Here is a 24,146-nt window from a genome sequence, read left to right as displayed (position 1 = left end):
AGAACTTTAGGTTCTTGGACTGAGATAGAAGCTAGTGAGCGGGGTAGAATGAGTTCTCTTTCCTTACATGTGATTGCTAGCATGTGATTGATTATAATGTGGAATTACATTGTGTATACTAGCATGATATTATGTTTTACTGCCTGGACTTATATGGCATATGATTGAATATAATGTTGAAACTACATTGTATATGCTATGATTTCAGTATGTTTTACTGTTTAGAAAGATACATGTTACCTGAATATCTGAGTTGATTTGGTAATATGTATTATTTGAAACTGGATCAGCACCAATTCTTGATCAGAGGTAAGCTGATCAGGATTGGGATTGAGACGGATTTGTCTCCTGTTACTACTAACGTCTGTGATTATCAGATATTCCTCCTAGAAGGATTCCAGAAAGGGGTAGTACATCGTATGATCAGATGAATGTGTCTGAAACTCTGATGGAAACACAGATGATAAGGTTTCAGTCGTTTCAACCACCGATTTTGAGGGGTGTTGAGGCACCAGCTGATTGTGAGACTTGGCTGGAGGAGATTGAAATGCTGTTTGAATTTCTGGGATTCACAGATGAGTGCAGAATTAAATTGGTTAGGAATCAACTTCGGGAAGTCGCTAGGAGTTGGTGGCTGATAACCCGGGAAGCCATAGCACAGCGTGGTTTCACGATTACGTGGAAACTTTTCAAAGTGGAATTTTATCAAAGGTTTGTACCTCTATCATATCGAGAGGACAAAAGTGCAGAATTTGCAAATTTTAAGCAGGGTCCATTGAAGATTGATGAATATTTGGCCCATTTCTTCACCTTGTTAAAGTTTGGTCCGCAAGTGGCTAGAAATGATACAGCTGTAGCTGATCAGTTTATCAAGGGCTTGAATCCAGAAATACGCACCTTGGTAACTGTGAAACAACCGAGTAATTTTACTGATACTCTGAATCGAGCCAGAAGAGCGGAAACCGTTCTAATGAGACAAAAAGAAGCTTCATATATTCTTCCAACATCGATACCACAACAACTGCCTTCCAGAATCGAGATTGGCAGTAGCAGTGGTGGAAAGAAAGAGATGTTGAAAGTTCAAAAGAAGCAATTCAAGAAGTTTGGGAGCGGTTCATCTAGCTCCAGTGGCTCTAGTCCGAATTATACTTGAGTTTATTGCAGGAATTGCGGTGGGAGACATTCCCCGGAGCTATGCCACGGAGTGACTGGTCGGTGCAACTTCTGTAAACAGCAAGGACACTTTGCTAGAGTCTGTCCACAGAAAGGTGCCCGAAGATTTCAAGGAGCAGAATCCTCTGGTGGGAAGGATCGAGAAACAGACCCAGGACACACTTGATGATACAATGACAGGTACTGGTCTTTTATGATTAGATTGCATATGTATTGATATATACTAATGCATTCTTTACGATTATCTTTGACTGAGTTGCATTGATATACATTGTAGCTGTTGAGTCTGTATTTACTGTAGTCTTGATCCTTATTTTTTTTGGGGAAAGAATTTGATATCAGTGATATTCTGTGATATATCATATACTGCAGTAAGTTGAGAATAAGATTGAATTCGACTGGCTTGTACTGGTATTGTCTGATGATGACTGCGTGATTGATATTGATATATCGAACAAGTACAGAGCTATTATAGAGTCTTGCCAGGAAATGGTAAGATTTGGACCTGAAATGGCCAAAGAATGAATAATATACGGTAAGAATTTTTGATTTTGAATTCCTTGAAATCCGTATTATATAAGATTCGATGATTATCGAAAGGAATGGAGTAATTCCTTGTGTATTCAGTTGATGACTGAAGATGAGCCTATCAGGGATTGATTTACTAGTAGCAGGAAGTTTGCTATAGGCTGGCAGATGAGATTTCAGGTTAGTCCTGTATCAGGGAGAGTGACTTCAGCCTTGATGTGATTCCAGGTATTGGTTTTATTTTAGGTTTTTTTTTTATAGACTGATACTGATCGAATTGAGAGAATGGAGATATCATTTGAAAGATTTATTGCCTGAAAGTTAGAGTTACATCTGATTATATGTTTCTCTGTAAAGTACTTCAGTTCCAATTATGGGTTGATAAATCCGATATTCAGAGATATTCTCATGATATATGCTCGTTTTATCTATGATATTTTGATATATTCGCAGCGTATGATTGATTGAATCGAACAGCTGAAATTTGTATTGAGTATTATGGGAACTGAGATTGTTGTATACAGAAATGGTTGGATATGAATCGGGATTGTAACAGATTGTATTCAGAGCCTGTGATATCTGAAGATAGTATACTGATTAATTGTAGCACAGTGAGACCGTGATTAGTGGCTGAGAACGACATTGAATATGGCAGAATTTTCGAAATGTCAGAAATTGCGTTCTATGCAGTGATTAAATCAGTATTGCTAATTGATATTTTGAATCTGATCCGATATTATTATCATTCTGAGTCCGTGTTTGATACCGATTGATATGAACCGTTGAGCTTATATATACAGTTCAGTCGAGTCAGAACTGATTTTGAAGATTAAAGCAGTTCAGAAGTTTGATCAGACTGTTCAGAATTTGATTTTGATAGTCAGAACCGAATACCAGGTAGGTATCTTGCTTTAATTTATCTTATTACCTGATTTGCTTGTGTCGGATATTCGAATCTGAAATGACAGGTATTGTCAGATGCACACAGTAGTAGATTCAGTACTATTCTGGTAACAGGGAATGTGTGATAATTCGAATAGACAGTTTTGATATAAACAAATGAAATCAGTCATATCAGACTTTGTATTGAAATGTCTAAATCGTTGACAGATGAAGACAGAAAGATAGAAACTTTTAGGTTACTGATCTTAATTATTGATTTCTAAATAGAAATGGAAGTACATTTCTATGGATTGTGTAATGACATTACTGTAATCTTACCAAGATAGTGGGTATGATTGAACGATTGTTCAAATCTGCATAGGTTATATTGTACAGGATGACGCAAAAATATGACCAGACGACTGAGAAGTATGTCAGAAACATGAATCAGATTGTATTGAATGCCAGAGTTGATTTTATCAGACTGTGATTTGCGTGTGATTGTATACTTTTGGCTGAGTGTATGACATGATTTTTCATCTATGATTTACAGATTGAAAGACAGTCGGAGTGAACTATCCTGAACTGGAGGATATCCAGGAAATGTAGTGCTGGATTTTAGCACTAATTGACATGATTCATTGTCACTTGTGAATTATGGTACAATAATAGCTATCAGATGAGTATCGAAATAGTTTTGGTCGAGGTATTGTACCCTGAGAACTGCGGATTTCCTTCGTATGGGAATGATATTGCGGTGATGGTTGAGATTGGATTTGATAAGATCAGAGATCTGATAAAGAAAATGAAACTGATTCAGAAGAAAATGAAAACAACTCAGAATTAATAGACTAAATAAGCTAACATCGGACGATGATTGTTAGTATTTGAAGCCGAAGATTGAGCATGTCTTTGACTGGGATTAACAGATAAGGATATTGATTGTTATGAGTTGATTGATTGGTATATACGGATGTTGTATAGCCATGGATTCTGAGGTTGATTCTATCACGAATGATGTTGTTGATATGAGCTTATTGTAGTTCTGTATATCTCCTTCCTGTATCTGATTTGAGATATGATCTGATTATCTGTATAACATGAGTTGAGTGTTTGTGATTTCGGGGACGAAATCGTATCTTAGGGGGGGAGAAATGTAATGCCCGAGGAATTAATTATCGTAATCTGAAATGATTATGGATTATGAATTGATATAATTATATACGGGCTATTACGAGACCAGATTGGGCAAATATAGGAATTACACAACTTGTGGACAGAGAGTCTGGCGCCCGAGCGGTAATTTTTGACCGCCCGAGCGCCAGTGTTTAATAAAAATAGGCCGCGGGCAGAAGATGGCCGCCAGGGATGATGGCGGTCCTTCGCGGCCGGGGTAAGTTTTTAACCGCCCACGCCGAGCACGCCGAGCGGTAAAGACAACTCCGAGCGGATGGGCAAGAAAAGCCACTTCGCCCTTGCCTCAGAATTAAGTTATTAAGATCTATATATTATAAGTGGTAAATTATTAATAATAAAATATATAATATTACTACAACGACTTCCGTAGACAGAAACAAAAAGGGGTCAGGAGATTGATCTCCTTACGTTTTTATTCGATATAAGTTGAAATCCGACTTCAGTCCTGAGGTTCCTATCACGTCGGCTACAACTGGACGTAAGTTTTGCTAGGTTTTGACATGTTTTGAAATTAGACTATTGTCAGAATTGAATAGGATTTAATATATGATGTTCTTGATATGTTTAGATATCATAGAATCGAAGTCAGATTGAGAACAGAACCTCTGCTTATGAAATTGTTATGATTTTTGAAGTCGATTTGACTGGGAATTCATATCAGATATGTATGGTTATTGAGATATGACTGATATCGATATTGATTATGAGTTCTGGTATTATATCTGTGATGTTTGGACTGACGGGGTTATCCAGACAGTATTGTTATGCCGTCGAAACATCAGTTGATTGATATTGATCAGATTCAGTAGTGATTTCAATTATATCGTGATATTGCCGATATGGATTAGATTGTATCTTGATTTGATATCGATCAGCGTATATTTCGATTTGAATATTGATCAGAACAGGTATTAAATTGAGTTGAATATTGATATTATATCTGTTCGGTATTGTTATTACCAGATTGAGAATGGACCGAGATAGAGTCGGGAATTCTTCTTCTTCTTCTGAGCGAGAAGATAAAGGTATAAATTAATGTTGAGTTGGGATTGCACAACTCGAGTAAGGTTTGACTCGAGTTTCCATAAATCACATACTTTATTTTATTGCATTGTTATTTGCAATTGAATATGATTGATATTTTTGGTCTATGGATTTATAGACAATGTATGTCTTGAGTCATAAGCAGATATGCTTAGTCGTAGACATTTTATCTTGTGACAAAAGGGCCGGATAGTGAGGACTTGTCACTGGCCCATTGCACTTTGTCACAGGACATGATATTGGTGATAGGACCACAGTCTATGACGGTTAGGTCAGGACACTGGATGTTTGGTTATATCGACGTGGATAGAACTGGAGTCTTTTCTATTACTGTTGGTCGATATAGGAATACCACATCTGGAAACCGGGATCCCTAGGCTAGGATTGAGTCTAGTCTAAAACGTGGAGTCACGAGTCTGAGTGACAATTATATTGATTTATAGTTATTGATGTGGATTATGTTCCTGAATATGGTTCATGTTCCTTGTTGTTCCTGATATTGGTACATGTTTAGAATATGAGTTATTCTTGATATTGAGTATGTTCCTGATATTGGTACATGCTTAGAATAGAATGTATTCTAGATATTGAATTATGTTCCGGATTAGGGTACATGTATAGAATATGATTTATTCTTGGTATGGATTTGTATCATGATTTTGATATATGATATGATTGTTGATATATGCTTTTATATTGTTTATATGATGGCATGTATACATGGTTTATACTGGGATATTTATATCTCACTGGAGTTATCCGGCTGTTGTCTTGTTTGTATGTGTGCATGGCAACAGGTGGGATAGAAGCGGGGTCAAGACGAGAACGAGGCTGGACTAGATAGCGTGGAGATCCGGGCTTTGAAGAAATGTAGGATTCAGCACGGACTTGTAGTTGAACCTAGTCGGATTATTGTAGATCATACAATAGTTGTATGTGATATTTAATATGTAATTTGAATTTAATTACATTAGGTTTCCGCTGTGTAATTTAGAAAAAAAATTTAGACCCTGTTTATTATACTTGATTATTTATTCTTAAAGACGATTAAGGAATGAATTAGCGTCCGGGTCCCCACAACAGGTGGTATCAGAGCATTAGGTTCTAGAACTTTAGGTTCTTGGACTGAGATAGAAGCTAGTGAGCGGGGTAGAATGAGTTCTCTTTCCTTACATGTGATTGCTAGCATGTGATTGATTATAATGTGGAATTACATTGTGTATACTAGCATGATATTATGTTTTACTGCCTGGACTTATATGGCATATGATTGAATATAATGTTGAAACTACATTGTATATGCTATGATTTCAGTATGTTTTACTGTTTAGAAAGATACATGTTACCTGAATATCTGAGTTGATTTGGTAATATGTATTATTTGAAACTGGATCAGCACCAATTCTTGATCAGAGGTAAGCTGATCAGGATTGGGATTGAGACGGATTTGTCTCCTGTTACTACTAACGTCTGTGATTATCAGATATTCCTCCTAGAAAGATTCCAGAAAGGGGTAGTACATCGTATGATCAGATGAATGTGTCTGAAACTCTGATGGAAACACAGATGATAAGGTTTCAGTCGTTTCAACCACCGATTTTGAGGGGTGTTGAGGCACCAGCTGATTGTGAGACTTGGCTGGAGGAGATTGAAATGTTGTTTGAATTTCTGGGATTCACAGATGAGTGCAGAATTAAATTGGTTGGGAATCAACTACGGGAAGTCGCTAGGAGTTGGTGGCTGATAACCCGAGAAGCCATAGCACAGCGTGGTTTCACGATTACGTGGAAACTTTTCAAAGTGGAATTTTATCAAAGGTTTGTACCTCTATCATATCGAGAGGACAAAAGTGCAGAATTTGCAAATTTGAAGCAGGGTCCATTGAAGATTGATGAATATTTGGCCCATTTCTTCACCTTGTTAAAGTTTGGTCCGCAAGTGGCTAGAAATGATACAGCTATAGCTGATCAGTTTATCAAGGGCTTGAATCCAGAAATACGCACCTTGGTAACTGTGAAACAACAGAGTAATTTTACTGATACTCTGAATCGAGCCAGAAGAGTGGAAACCGTTCTAATGAGACAAAAGGAAGCTTCATATATTCTTCCAACATCGATACCACAACAACTGCCTTCCAGAATCGAGATTGGCAGTAGCAGTGGTGGAAAGAAAGAGATGTTGAAAGTTCAAAAGAAGCAATTCAAGAAGTTTGGGAGCGGTTCATCTAGCTCCAGTGGCTCTAGTCCGAATTATACTGAAGTTTATTGCAGGAATTGCGGTGGGAGACATTCCCCGGAGCTATGCCACGGAGTGACTGGTCGGTGCAACTTCTGTAAACAGCAAGGACACTTTGCTAGAGTCTGTCCACAGAAAGGTTCCCGAAGATTTCAAGGAGCAGAATCCTCTGGTGGGAATGATCGAGAAACAGACCCAGGACACACTTGATGATACAATGACAGGTACTGGTCTTTTATGATTAGATTGCATATGTATTGATATATACTAATGCATTCTTTACGATTATCTTTGACTGAGTTGCATTGATATACATTGTAGCTGTTGAGTCTGTATTTACTGTAGTCTCGATCCTTATTTTTTTTGGTGAAAGAATTTGATATCAGTGATATTCTGTGATATATCATATACTGCAGTAAGTTGAGAATAAGATTGAATTCGACTGGCTTGTACTGGTATTGTCTGATGATGACTGCGTGATTGATATTGATATATCGAACAAGTACAGAGCTATTATAGAGTCTTGCCAGGAAATGGTAAGATTTGGACCTGAAATGGCCAAAGAATGAATAATATACGGTAAGAATTTTTGATTTTGAATTCCTTGAAATCCGTATTATATAAGATTCGATGATTATCGAAAGGAATGGAGTAATTCCTTGTGTATTCAGTTGATGACTGAAGATGAGCCTATCAGGTATTGATTTACTAGTAGCAGGAAGTTTGCTATAGGCTGGCAGATGAGATTTCAGAGTGACTTCAGCCTTGATGTGATTCCAGGTATTGGTTTTATTTTAGGTTTTTTTTTATAGACTGATACTGATCGAATTGAGAGAATGGAGATATCAGTTGAAAGATTTATTGCCTGAAAGTTAGAGTTACATCTGATTATATGTTTCTCTGTAAAGTACTTCAGTTCCAATTATGGGTTGATAAATCCGATATTCAGAGATATTCTCATGATATATGCTCGTTTTATCTATGACATTTTGATATATTCGCAGCGTATGATTGATTGAATCGAACAGCTGAAATTTGTATTGAGTATTATGGGAACTGAGATTGTTGTATACAGAAATGGTTGGATATGAATCGGGATTGTAACAGATTGTATTCAGAGTCTGTGATATCTGAAGATAGTATACTGATTAATTGTAGCACAGTGAGACCGTGATTAGTGGCTGAGAACGACATTGAATATGGCAGAATTTTCGAAATGTCAGAAATTGCGTTCTATGCAGTGATTAAATCAGTATTGCTAATTGATATTTTGAATCTGATCCGATATTATTATCATTCTGAGTCCGTGTTTGATACCGATTGATATGAACCGTTGAGCTTATATATACAGTTCAGTCGAGTCAGAACTGATTTTGAAGATTAAAGCAGTTCAGAAGTTTGATCAGACTGTTCAGAATTTGATTTTGATAGTCAGAACCGAATACCAGGTAGGTATCTTGCTTTAATTTATCTTATTACCTGATTTGCTTGTGTCGGATATTCGAATCTGAAATGACAGGTATTGTCAGATGCACACAGTAGTAGATTCAGTACTATTCTGGTAACAGGGAATGTGTGATAATTCGAATAGACAGTTTTGATATAAACAAATGAAATCAGTCATATCAGACTTTGTATTGAAATGTCTAAATCGCTGACAGATGAAGACAGAAAGATAGAAACTTTTAGGTTACTGATCTTAATTATTGATTTCTAAATAGAAATGGAAGTACAATTCTATGGATTGTGTAATGACACTACTGTAATCTTACCAAGATAGTGGGTATGATTGAACGATTGTTCAAATCTGCATAGGTTATATTGTACAGGATGACGCAAAAATATGACCAGACGACTGAGAAGTATGTCAGAAACATGAATCAGATTGTATTGAATGCCAGAGTTGATTTTATCAGACTGTGATTTGCGTGTGATTGTATACTTTTGGCTGAGTGTATGACATGATTTTTCATCTATGATTTACAGATTGAAAGATAGTCGGAGTTAACTATCCTGATACTGGAGGATATCCAGGAAATGTAGTGCTGGATTTTAGCACTAATTGACATGATTCATTGTCACTTGTGAATTATGGTACAATAATAGCTATCAGATGAGTATCGAAATAGTTTTGGTCGAGGTATTGTACCCTGAGAACTGCGGATTTCCTTCGTATGGGAATGATATTGCGGTGATGGTTGAGATTGGATTTGATAAGATCAGAGATCTGATAAAGAAAATGAAACTGATTCAGAAGAAAATGAAAACAACTCAGAATTAATAGACTAAATATGCTAACATCGGACGATGATTGTTAGTATTTGAAGCCGAAGATTGAGTATGTCTTTGACTGGGATTTACAGATAAGGATATTGATTGTTATGAGTTGATTGATTGATATACACGGATGTTGTATAGCCATGGATTCTGAGGTTGATTCTATCACGAATGATGTTGTTGATATGAGCTTATTGCAGTTCTGTATATCTCCTTCCTGTATCTGATTTGAGATATGATCTGATTATCTGTATAACACGAGTTGAGTGTTTGTGATTTCGGGGACGAAATCGTATCTTAGGGAGGGAGAAATGTAATGCCCGAGGAATTAATTATCGTAATCTGAAATGATTATGGATTATGAATTGATATAATTATATACGGGCTATTACGAGACCAGATTGGGCAAAATATAGGAATTACACAACTTGTGGACAGAGAGTCTGGCGCCCGAGCGGTAATTTTTGACCGCCCGAGCGCCAGTGTTTAATAAAAATAGGCCGCGGGCAGAAGATGTGGCGCCCGGGCGATAGTTTTTGACCGCCCGAGCGCCAAGGATGAAACGAGATGGCAGAGTCTTTCGCGCCCGGTCGGTAAGTTTTAACCGCCCGAGCGCCGAGCACGCGCCCGAGCGGTAAAGATCAACCTCCCGAGCGCGAGACGTGTTGGGCCAAGAAAGAGGCCACTTGCCCTTGCATGCACGAATTAAGTATATATATATATATATATATATATATATATATATATATATATATATATATATACATACAAACGTAATTCAGTAAGAAAGAAACAAGAAAAGGGGTCGAGGGAGATTGATCAAAAATCCTTACGCCTTTTTATTTTGATCTGTCCGTCTGATTTTGAATCCGACTTCAGTACTGAGTTCCTATCAACGTAGGCTACAACTGGACGTAAGTTTTGCTAGGTTTTGACATGTTTTGAAATTAGACTATTGTCAGAATTGAATAGGATTAATATATGATGTTCTTGATATGTTAGACATCATAGAATCGAAGTCAGATTGAGAAACAGACTGCTTATGAAATTGTTATGATTTTTGAAGTCGATTTGACTGGGAATTCATATCAGATATGTATGGTTATTGAGATATGACTGATATCGATATTGATTATGAGTTCTGGTATTATATCTGTGATGTTTGGACTGACGGGGTTATCCAGACAGTATTGTTATGCCGTCGAAACATCAGTTGATTGATATTGATCAGATTCAGTAGTGATTTCAATTATATCGTGATATTGCCGATATGGATTAGATTGTATCTTGATTTGATATCGATCAGCGTATATTTCGATTTGAATATTGATCAGAACAGGTATTGAATTGAGTTGAATATTGATATTATATCTGTTCGGTATTGTTATTACCAGATTGAGAATGGACCGAGATAGAGTCGGGAATTCTTCTTCTTCTTCTGAGCGAGAAGATAAAGGTATAAATTAATGTTGAGTTGGGATTGCACAACTCGAGTAAGGTTTGACTCGAGTTTCCCTAAATCACATACTTTATTTTATTGCATTGTTATTTGCAATTGAATATGATTGATATTTTTGGTCTATGGATTTATAGACAATGTATGTCTTGAGTCATAAGCGGATATGCTTAGTCGTAGACATTTTATCTTGTGACAAAAGGCCGGATAGTGAGGACTCGTCACTGGCCCATTGCACTTTGTCACAGGACATGATATTGGTGATAGGACCACAGTCCATGACGGTTAGGTCAGGACACTGGATGCTTGGTTATATCGACGTGGATAGAACTGGAGTCTTTTCTATTACTGTTAGTCGATATAGGAATACCACATCTGGAAACCGGGATCCCTAGGCTAGGATTGAGTCTAGTCTAAAACGTGGAGTCACGAGTCTGAGTGACAATTATATTGATTTATAGTTATTGATGTGGATTATGTTCCTGAATATGGTTCATGTTCCTTGTTGTTCCTGATATTGGTACATGTTTAGAATATGAGTTATTCTTGATATTGAGTATGTTCCTGATATTGATACATGCTTAGAATAGAATGTATTCTAGATATTGAATTATGTTCCGGATTAGGGTACATGTATAGAATATGATATATTCTTGGTATGGATTTGTATCATGATTTTGATATATGATATGATTGTTGATATATGCTTTTATATTTTTTATATGATGGCATGTATACATGATTTATACTGGGATATTTATATCTCACCGGAGTTATCCGGCTGTTGCCTTGTTTGTATGTGTGCATGGCAACAGGTGGGATAGAAGCGGGGTCAAGACGAGAACGAGGCTGGACTAGATAGCGTGGAGATCCGGACTTTGAAGAAATGTAGGATTCAGGCACGAACTTGTAGTTGAACCTAGTCGGATTATTGTAGATCATACAATATTTGTATGTGATATTTAATATGTAATTTGAATTTAATTACATTAGGTTTCCGCTGTGTAATTTAGAAAAAAATTTTAGACCCTGTTTATTATACTTGATTATTTATTCTTAAAGACGATTAAGGAATGAATTAGCGTCCGCGTCCCCACATCTTCCTTTCTTCAAATAAAAAAACAAATTCACTAGAAAACGTTGATTTTACAACAAATTTGTAACAACCCACTTCAATTATTACTTATCCACTACCTACACTGAAGCTTCTAGTATCCTATTTGGCACGAAAACAAGTAGCAAATGTCTATTTTACCATAAGGTCATATAGAAACAATCTAAAAAAAAGTTTTAAATGAACTGTTTGAGTTGTTCTGTAGCACGAAGTAATCCTTGATGATTATATATGGTTTTATGCATATGATAGCTTGATGATTGAAAAATAAAAGCACTCCAAATCTTCTTAAAGACATATTGTAAATAGTTTCAGAAGTTTCCTTTTTCTTGAATCTTGCCTTTAAATAGTTGCATATTTCTGATGTTCAGATCTCCTTCAATGTTCAAATTTTAGTTTTAGCCGACCTAAAAGAAATATGTCTTTTGTCTCCTTTCCTTCATAGTACACTGCAATTATTGAATATTCGCATCTATCCAAATATGGAAACTAACGAATCTGATAAAGTTGATTCATGAGAGAAAAAAAGTATGCTTGTATATTTGTCTTATTAGAAGTAAAATGATTTTTGACTTGTTTAGCTCATAGGCATAAAAAATAACTATGTACAATCATACTAGCTGGAGAAAAATATGCAACTTGATCATTCTAAAACAATCTAGCTTGAGTCTTGGAAGCAGCTTCAACTTTATGGATTATCCAGCCTAACTTTAGGACAGCCAGATGGAAGAATATGCAGTTCAACTAAAGTCTTCAGTAAAAGGTGATGCAGCTTGATTCCAGGGCATCTAGCTACAAACCTATAAATACATTAAAATGGCACTTATTAGATCATCACTACAAAAAAACGGAAGGCTTAGCGACGGTTTCCGTGGAAACCGTCGCAACTGTTGCGACGTTTTCTATAACCGTCGCTATATAGCGACGGTTTTTTACAAAACCGTCGCGAAATAAAAAAAGCGACGGTTGAATAAATAATGTCGCTTTTTTATCCACGGTTTAATAAAAATCGTCGCTTTTTTAGCCACGGTTTAATATAAACCGTCGCTTTTTTAGCCACGCTTGAATAAACCGTCGTAATATATTGCGACCGTTTTAATAAACCGTCGCTACTATAAACAGCGACGGTATAAACAAAGCCGTCGTTTCTAAAGCCACGGTTTAAAAACCACCGTCGCTTTTTTAGCCACGGTTTTTTGAAAAACCGTCGTTTTTTTAGCCACGGTTTATGAAACCGTCGTAATATATTGCGACGCGCTTTGATATACGGCGATAGTTACAAACTATTTCATATATATAGCGACGGTTTAGTGTAAACCGTCGCCGAACTACATCGGTGACGGTTTTTATAGCGACGGTTTTTAGTAAACCGTCGCCGATCTGAATCGGCAACGGTGTTTGCAAACCGTCGCCGATCTAAATCGGCGCCGGTTTATGGAAAAGCTGTCGCTACTGGTGACGGTTTTATCTTAGACCGTCGCTATGATTTTATTTATACCGAGGTTCTCGAACAATTTTCTTGAGCGATTTTGTAATGCCCGAGATTTAATTATTATAATCAGACGTTGATTAATTGATGTGATTGAGGTTATAAGAACTCAAATGACGAGGCCGGGCGTCGGTGCAAGAAAAATAAGATTGTTGTACAGAACTCGTGGCGCCCGAGCGGTAGAAAGAGACCGCCCGAGCACCAATGCAACATAGATGTGGATTTTGGACAGAAAGTCTGGCGCCCGAGCGGTAGAAAGTTACCGCCCGAGCGCCAGTGTTCCATAAGAACATCACTCGGACAGAACGTGTGGCGCCCGAGCGGTAGAATATTACCGCCCGAGCGCCAGTGTGTGATAAGGAAAGACTTCGGACAGAAATTGCCTGCGCTCGAGCGGTAGTTTCTTACCGCCCGAGCGCGAGTCATACAGAATGTAAGGATGCCACTTGTTTTCTTGTGGGCGAGGTGTATATATATATTTATATACATACAAACGTATTCAGATGCAAAAATCGAGAATCTGGGAGGAAAGCTTCAAGTTTCTTTCGATTTAAGAATTGTGATTTTACGAGCGATCCGTCCGTCAGAATTTAAATCCGACTTCAGTACCGAGTTCCTATCAACGTAGACTACAATTGGACGTAAGTTTTGCTACGTTTTGACATGTTTTGAAATTAGACTATTGTCAGAATTGAATAGGATTCATATATGATGTTCTTGTCATGTTAGACATCATGGAATCGAAATCAGATTGAGAAACAGATTGATTATGTAATTGTTATGATTTTTGGAGTCGATTTGATTGAGAACTCATATCAGATATGTATGGTTATTGAGATTATGACTGGTATCGACATTAATTATGAGTTCTGGTATTATATCTGTGATGTTTGGATTGACGGGGGTATCGAGACTGTATTGTTACACCGTCGAAAAATCAGTGGATTGATATTAAGCAGATTCGGTAGTGATTTTGATTATATCGTGATATTGTCGATATGGATTAGATTGTATCTCAATTGACATTGATCAGATTATGTGTTTTGATTTGAGCATTAATCAGAACAGGTTCTGAATTGAGTTGTGTATTGATACTATATCTGTTCGATATTGTTATGACCAGATTGAGAATGGACCGAGACAGAGTCGGGACTTCTTCTTCTTCTTCTGAGCGAGAAGATAAAGGTATAAATTAATGTTGAGTTGGGAGTGCACAACTCGAGTGAGGTTTGACTCGAGTTTCCCTAAATCACATACCTTACTTATTGCATTGATATTTGCATTGAGTTGATTGATATACTTGTTCTCTTGAATTATAGATAACAGGTGTTAGACGAGTAATCTTGTGACAGAAGTGCCTGATAGTGGTAGGAGTACCACGGGCACATTGCACGATGTCATAAGATATTGTATTGGCGGAAGTGCCATAGTCTGCTACTGGATAATTGGCTATCGATGTGGATAGGATTATAGCTCATTCTATTACTGGTGATCAGTATTGTATCGATGTGGATAGAATTATAACTTCTTCTATTACTGTTGATCGATGTTATATCGATGTGGATAGAATCGGAGTTTCTTCTATTACTGGTGATCGATACTATACTGATGTGGATAGAAACAGAGCTTCTCTATTACTGGTGATCGATACGATATCGACGTGGATAGAACTGGAGTCTTTTCTATTACTGTTAGTCGATATGAAATGCCAATGTCTGGAAACCGGGATCCCAAGGCTAGGATTGAGTCTAGTCTAAAATGTAGAGTCACTGGACTGAGTGACAGTTATATCTTATTGTATTGATTAATATTGATTTATGTTCCTGAATATGGTTCATGTTCCTTGCTGTTCCTGATATTGGTACAGGTTTAGAATAGGAATTATTCTTGATATTGATTATGTTCCTGAATAGGGTACATGTTTAGAATATGATTTATTCTTGTTATTATTTCATGTCATGATTTTGATATGGGATATGATTTTCTGTTATATGCTTTTATATGGTTTTATGATTGCATGTATACATGATTTATACTGGGATATTTATATCTCACCGGAGTTATCCGGCTGTTGTCTTGTTTGTATGTGTGCATGGAAACAGGTGGGCTAGGATCAGGGTCAAGAAGAGAACGAGGCTGGACTAGATAGCGTGGAGATCCGGGCTTTGAAGCAACTTAGGATTCAGCACTGACTTGTAGTTGAACCTAGTTAGATTATTGTAGATCATACAATAATTGTATGTTATGTTTAATATGTAATTTGAATTTAATTACATTACGTTTCCGCTGTATAATTTAAGAAAAAAGAAATTTAGACCCTGTTTATTATAATTGTTTGACTTATTCCTAACGACGATTAAGGAATGAATTAGCGTCCGGGTCCCCACAATTTCACCTATCTCACCAAACTCTCTAAATTTTTCGAAGTTTCGGTTTTTTATTTTGTACTAACTATTTCGTATTTATTTTGTAGATTTGCTACGCGGACGATTTTCCAGCGTCACGTGGAAGTAGCTATATCTTCGCGCAACATCAGGTTTTAAAGTTTTTTCTTGTACAGAAAATTTAATACATTATTTAATTTTTACGTATTAGTTTATTTGTGTAAATTTAATACATTAATTTTTGCTTAAATTTATTATCGTCGCGGTGCATCAGGTGGACTTTTGTTACATACCGTCGCTATATTAATCGGCGTTTTTTAAAAAAACCGCCGCTTAATATAGCGACGGTTTTACATATACCGTCGCTATAAATAGCGACGGTTTTTGTACAACCGTCGCTCTTTATAGCGACGGTGTTGTGATAACGGTCGCTATATTAAGCGACGGTAATGTAAAAACCGTCGCTTTTTATAGTGACCGTGTTCAAATAACCGTCGCTTTTTGTTAGCGACGGTGTTGTATAACCGTCGCTAAATAGCGACGGTTTTCTTTAAATAAACCGTTGCTATTAAGCGACGTGTGTTCAAAAACCGTCGCTTTGAGAAGGCGACGCGCACTTCTGTGTCGGACTTTCAATTCGTCGTTAAAACCGTCGCTTTACCCCAAACCGTCGCTAATTTTTTTTTTTTTAGTGCATGAAATAGCTCGATGTTTTTTTTTATCGCCAAAACTATGAAATTTCAATCTAACAACTTTTATAATATAATTATGATTGTTAATTAATTATTATATATTAATTAATTATATATAAACTTAATTATTAAAATTTATAAATGACTTGAATATATAAAATTTATTATGATTTTTAATTAATTATTATATATTAATTAATTATATATGAACGTAATTATTAAAATTTATGAATAACTATGAATATATAAAATTTAATAACATAATATAAATAAAACTTCAATCCTTTGAACAACTATATTCATAACAAAAATTAACAATTAAAATTTTTTTGTACAAAGTGAGCATCTTTGTCATTTTTTTTATATCGAGCGAAAATTCTTAAAATCTGAAATTTTCATCGACAACCATTTGTATGTAATATCTGAATCCACTCACGTAGACCACATGCTTAAAAATATTAAATGTACTAAAATAATTTAAATAAATGATCTAAATAAAAATTATATTATTTAGAAGTAAATATATGTTTATGTTAGAAATTTTGTTAGTTTATTGAAACCGAGGATTTTCATGAGAATATCTAATGATTGGCCTTTTAAAAAAATTGTTATTCTTATTGTTAGGTGGCTCAAAAATATTTTATTTAAAGGACGGACCTTTTAAATTGAATAGATATAGTATTTATTTGCAAGCCGATAGTTATTTCATTCTAAAAATTGAATTTCGGAAAAGTTGGGGACCTTTTGGAAATTTGCACCACAAATTCGAAAATTTTAATATTTTAAAATTAAGTGCAGATTTTATTAGGTTTGATGGACCTAAATAACTAGAATTGAGATGATTAATTAAGCCATAATTGTACTAAGCTTAAAAAGACCCAAAACCCTAAGCCTGGAAGGGGATTTTCAAAAAAAAAAGGAGAAAACCTAATATTCCTAGCTGCTGCTGTAGCTGAGACCTAGCTACACAAAAACAGTAGAAAACGTGAATTTATAATGAGGAAAGGGAAGAAAAGCCATTTCTCGATCTTGCTCTCCTCTCCTTTGCGCCAGTATTAGAAGTTTGAGAATTTTTAATGCAAAGGCATGTTCTAAACCATTATTTTTGTACCATTCAAATCATATTATATGTGTTATTAATGTATTTCAGGAAAAATGATTTGCAGCCACGTTTTTGGGCAAGTAATTTTAAAGAGTTCAAAAATCTAGAAATTTCAGCAAGTTTCAAAATTTACTCCCTGGTATTTTAAATTATTTAATTTATTGGTTCATTTTCTGGAAACGGTGTCAACTGATAGTTTTTAGTACTCAGTGTTATCTTTGATTTAATATAAAATTCAAATTTTTGAGTGAGAAACAAAGGGGATATAGTGTTTCTCGTAGAACTGATCAATCTGTGCGTCAATTTTAGGTGACAACTTATAATCCTTTGTTATTTTAAATTCTATGATTTATAGGTTCATTTTATGGTAATAATGTCAACAGATAATTTATAGTAAATGTGTTATCCTTAATTGGCTAGTAAACTCAAAATTTTTGAGTGAGAAACAATGGAGATATGGTTTTTCTCGTAGAACTGCTCATATGTGCGAAAATTTTACGTGTCAACCTATCATCCTTTGTTCTTTTCATTAATGTGTTATACAGATTCGTTTTATGGAAATATTTTAAACAAAATATTTGTTTTACTTGGCGGTATCTTTGATTGGATAGTAAATTCGAAATTTTTGAGTGAGGAACAAAGGAGATATGATTTTTTAAGCAGAACTGCTCAACCTGTTTTATTTCATATGCACGGGGTTCGCCTAGGACACGAACAATAACTGTCATTTTTAAAAATTTATACAAAATATATGGGAGCGTCTATGCATGTTTATTGTATGATTTAAAAATATTTTGTGGAATGTGAATTGATTGTGACTAAGAGGTAATGAGGGATCCGTCGAAAACGAGGGCGGTGAACTCATAGAGAAAATGGTGAAAATCTTCGAGAACGGGAACATGATCTCACATGGGTATTGGATATGTTGATAACGGGACGTTGAAATTATCATATGATAGTTAGAGAAATTCAACGATAACAGGGTCGTTGAACTATGCAAGTGTGGTACTTCTTTACCAAATCGATCAAGACTTGAGCTCTCCAACGGTTTATAGATTGATCAATCAAATAGACGAATTACTTTCAATGAACAAACTTCACAAAATATTTATGAAGAGAGGTTTATGTTATGAATAAAAATTATTTTTAAGGTTTAAGAATGATGTGGATGCATTTGATTTAAAAGCTAAAAATATTTTCAATTATTTTTATTTTAATTGCATGTGATTTTATTTATATATTACTTGTTGTATGTGTTTATCCTTCGACTCAATAGGTTCGAATGTGTGCAGGTGAGGATAGTGTTGAAATAGGTGGGGCTGACTACTGAGCAAATCCGGCCAAAGGCAGTAACTCCCGAAGATCTTGTATTCTGTTATAATTTAATTTTTAAAGAACGTTGACGGGAGAATTTTTTTTTAGCATGGTCAAGACTATTTTTTATTTTCTGAATTTTATTGCCTATTTAGTATTTAGAAACTTATTCAAATATTATGCTGATATTTATACGTTATTCGGTTAGTTTTGAAAACTTTTAATTTTTATTTAAAAGCGATATCGATTTAAATTTTCTTTAAAATTTTATCAAACCCAGGTTCCAAATATTTTTTCGGTGAATAGGGTTTTGTTTAAAAATTAAAAAATTTTATTTTGTTATTTATTTAAAATTAGAATTCGAAACATTTCAATTGGTATCAGAGCAAAGATCTTATAAGAGTTGTGCCTACTGTCGGTCTTGAGGAGCTTAAGGAGTCATGACTCAAGTCTGTGAGTTTTAGAGCTTTAAATTTTAAATGTTTGAATGTTTTCAAGATTTTTAATAGTAGAAGACTAGATGTGATGTATTTAAATGCAAGCTGATTACGTGTTGGGTTGGATTATGATTAGATATGCCTCAGAGACGCATTATCCACAAATAGGGGGAAAATGACCAGGGGGAGGAGAGGCATGAGAAGGTAGCACCCCAACCTCTTCCACCCCCGAACGCGAGTGATCGTGTGCTAGAGGGCATGGCACGGCTGTTAGAACAACATGCTGAGATTGATCTTAGGGTTCGACTAGATACGATATATGAGCGCTTCAGGAAGATGGACCCCAAGGACTTCTATGGCACTACCGATCCGTTCGTGGCTAAGTAATGGATCAGGTCATTGGAGGTGATATTAAAATTTGTGAACATGCTAGATGCGGTGCTGAAAGATGATGTTTTTGTGGTGGGAATGAGCAGAGAAATCAGTGAAACAAGAAACTCTAATTTGGGAGGAGTTCAAGAAAATATTCTACAAGAAGTACTTCACCGCATTCACCGCAGATGTGTGATCCAGAATGAAGAAAGAATTCATGTGTCTCCAACAGGGAGATTTATCTGTTGCTGAGTATGTCCAGAAGTTTGACTCGGTGTGTAACGTACCGTACTTGTACTACTTAAAATTTGCGGAAAAATTAAAAATTTTCTTGAATATGAAAATAAAATCAATACGGTCGTCACTACATCATCCATTCAACAATAAAAATCTTGTTAAAAGAAAAGCTTGCTCAAAACATCTCGCATCAAACATAAAATCAGAATATTTTAAACTTGCATAAAAATATTAAAATGACGTAGGCGGTCCTCGGGTCTAGCCTCCTGCTCAGTACAAGCCTGCTCCTTGGTCCCCACCTCCTGTCTCCTCATATACGTCCTCACATGCATCGATCAAGTCTAGTGAGTCTAAAGACTCAACACGTATAAACTGCGAATAGCAAGTAATACATAATAAAATTGCATACAACTTTAAAATAGAACATACATACTTGAAGCTTGGATTTGAAATGAGCTTGAACTTGCATACATACATAGACGTGCCATAACTTAAAAGCTTTAATAAACTTGCTTGCATACTTGATCATACTTAAACATACATGACTTCATTTTGCGTAGAGGCATGTTTCAAAGCAAGTGACCCATGCATTATAAACTCCTGATCAGACAAACCATAGTATTGGGCTGACAGGAACATATCCACTGCCACATATGTGAGATCCACGTTCATGATTTAACGGGTTGGTTGGTCCCCGTTCATAATTTAACGCTTTCCAACCACGATCTAACCCGTTCATAATTACACGGGGTGGAGAGGTCCTCGGCCTCGTTCACTGACTTCCAAACCCATTCATAAATTGGTCACAAGACATTTAGCATACCTGAAAAATAAAATATTTTCTTGCACGTCAACATACTTACTTGGCGACGAGGGATTCGTTGGATTTCATTTGGAGCCGCTGCTGACACTAACATGAATTTCAACACTTAACTTGCATAACTTAGACGTAGGCACTCGAGCTCACCACCGAAGTGCATAAATAGCTTATGACATTCTAGATCACTCGGGACTTGACCTCGTTTAATCATACTAACCAGGACATCAACCCCGAAACAAACTAAAAGAAGATGTCGTGTGAACATTTCCCAACCATAACGGACATGACAGAAGGGGTGGCGCTCGGGCGGTGAAACTTGACCGCTCGAGCGGCAGGGCCCGCGCTCGGGCGGTAATATATTACCGCTCGGGCGCCAGGTCTACTGGACGCCTACACTGAACCAAAGGAGTGGCGCTCGGGCGGTAAGAAATTACCGCTCGAGCGCCGAGTGAACTGTGCTCCACGACTTAGAAACTTAATCTCCCCAAATTCGATCACACCGACAGTGAACAACGCTTCGAAACCCGTCCTAGGATACTAAGGCATTGACTCGACTCCACCTAACTTCCCAAAAGTCTCCAAAACAATCACGCAATTACAAGTACACAAAAAAACCCGTAAACACGATCTTTGACAACAAAACGGTTATAAACGACTATTCAATCTCCCAAATGCCTAACGACACGAGACGAAATGTCAATAACAATCCCCACATCAATAACAATATACCTATACGCAGCAACGATCGCCCGTCAATTTCCAACGAAGCCTTCAACAAATAAACTTCAAGAACACAATTTACGTAAAAGTCACAGTTTGAGCAGTCCCACGAAAAATACCATAACTCACTCAATTTTTATCCAAATAATTCGAATTTTATATCAGATCGAAGGTATCAAAAATTTCTACATTTTTCACGTTGAATGTTTTCCCATATTCTTGACTGAAAAATCGCAGTAACCCAAAATACAGTGAAAAATGGGATTTTAGATCTAAAAACTATAGCAAAACGCATCGATAACTTTCCTGCTCAAGCTACTACACATCACACTTGGATTTTACGCATAAAAACAACGCAACACATACTATGACATGATCGACGCAGAAAAGAGAGATTATACGTGCCTTTTTTATATCAAACGTTACCAAAGCGGCGTCACCGAAGCGGAGATAGAAGCGAGGTTGATGCGGGACGAACGTGACGCGATTTTCTTGCAATAAAATCGATCAAAACTTGCTGAAATTTCCAGAAGGAGAGGCGGCTGCACTAGAGTAGGAGGAACCCTAGGTTTTCTTCTTTTAAAATTATGAAAACTGAATGTGTGTGTGATGTGTGTGTTAGCGTGAGTTTTTAGTGTGTGTAAACATGTATGCGTGCGTGCATGCGTTGTGTAGTTAAATTAGGGGAATTATTGCCTAATTAAATAATTAAAATACTAACACTCTTTAAACTTTAGTAAAATCCCTCAATTAAAATAACGCACACAAAAATGCTAATTTTAAAAGTTTTAAACTCTTAAATCACTAAACACATAAATAAGGCTTTAAAATGCTAAACTAAATAAATTATTTAAAATGCCCCTTCCTAGCTTTTAAAATAATAAAAAAAATACCGCATTTTAATTTTCCAAGAATCGTCCCCGGTCTTTTCCTCGATCCCGCCTCGAATAATCGCCTGAAACATGAAACTCAGAAAAAAAGCATTTTAACGTGCACCACATAAACATAATTAATTTAAAATAATGCATTTAAATAAATCATGCGCTGCTAAGACTCATTTTAAAATTTAATAAATACTTTAATGATTAATTAAATGCATGTGTTATACATGTACTGAATTTGGGCTCTACACGGTGCCACTTTGTGCCCCTAATTGCCAACGACGCTACTGAAAGTTTAGGCACTTCATGGTTGGTCTGAGTCCTACTATCCTTTGCAATGTTCTGATGGCAGATCCGACTAAGTATTCTGTGGCTATCACCAGGGCTTATCGGACAGAGCAAGCTCTGCAGGATATTGATTGGGAGATGCAGAAAAATAGGCACCATCTGCAGCAACAGCAGAACAAGAAGCCTTTTGCGTGACCACCCAGATTCCAGGGACAGCCAAAGCCTCAAGGACAGCAGAAGCAGCAACCACAAAAGCCAGTTGCTCCGAAATCTAATGACAATCCATTGGGAAAGGATTGTAACCACCACCATTTGGGCTAGTGCATGTGAGGGACTGGCAAGTGCTTCAAATGTGGAAAGGTTGGGCACCAATCATATAATTGCGCAAAGTTGCGACAACCAATGACTGGAATGACCTATGTGATGCATGCAGAGCAGGCCCAACCAAATACTACTATTATCATAGCTATTACTGTTAATTCAGCATTTTATTCCATTGAATTTTTTTAACATTCAGCTCAAGATGTTAGAATTATTCCTGGTTTAAGTTTTCGGAATTGTGTTTATTAAATAGGAAACTTTCAAAACAAAAAAATTGGGATTTTCAATTTTATGTCATAGTGTATTTTAATAATTTTGCATGGAGTGTGATGTTTTTATCATATGCAGGATTTGTATCGCGAATGTAGCCGCTAATGCTTTAGTAGATTATGGAGCTACACACTAATTCATATCCGAATCATTTATGAATTGTTTGGGAATCGCACCTGATGAACAACTGGGGTTGCAAGATAAGCGCTTTATTCGTCCTAGTTCCTCTCCTTGGGGCATGCCAATGTTATTCGTGAAAAAGAAAGATAGAAGCATGAGGCTTTGCATTGATTACATAGAGTTCAACATAGTAACAGTAAAGAAAAAATATATGCTGCCGAGAATCGAGGACCTATTGATCAATTTCAACGAGCTTCAAAAATTTTGACGATACATCTTTATTCAGGGTATCATCAGTTGAAGGTAAAGGAATAGAGGTGCATAAGACAACGTTCAGAACACATTAAGGACATTATGAATTCCTGGTAATGCCATCTGGGATGAAAAATGCCCCATCGATCTTCATGGATATCATGAATCGTGTATTTCAATTGTACCTAGATCAGTTTATTATATTGTTCATTGATGACATCCTGATCTATTCGAAGAGCCAGGAGGAGCACAGACTACACTTGAGAACAACATTGCAGATACCTCGGAAAATAAAATTGTTTGCTAAGTATAGCAAGTGCGAATTCTAGTTAGAGAATTTTACGTTCTTAGGCCATACTATTTCTAGTGAAGGAGTAGAGGTTGATCCATCTAAGGTTGAAGCTATGAAGGAATGGTCAGTCCTAGAAATGCATCTGAGATACGCAGTTTCTTAGGCTTAGCTGGATAATATCACAAATTGGTAAATATATTTTCCTGCACTGTAGTGCCATTGACATCCTTGACAAAGAAAAATGCTATG

The sequence above is a fragment of the Primulina eburnea genome, chromosome 12, assembly GCF_022965805.1.
Source record: "Primulina eburnea isolate SZY01 chromosome 12, ASM2296580v1, whole genome shotgun sequence".
NCBI lineage: Eukaryota > Viridiplantae > Streptophyta > Magnoliopsida > Lamiales > Gesneriaceae > Primulina > Primulina eburnea.
This window is presented reverse-complemented; position numbering follows the sequence as displayed.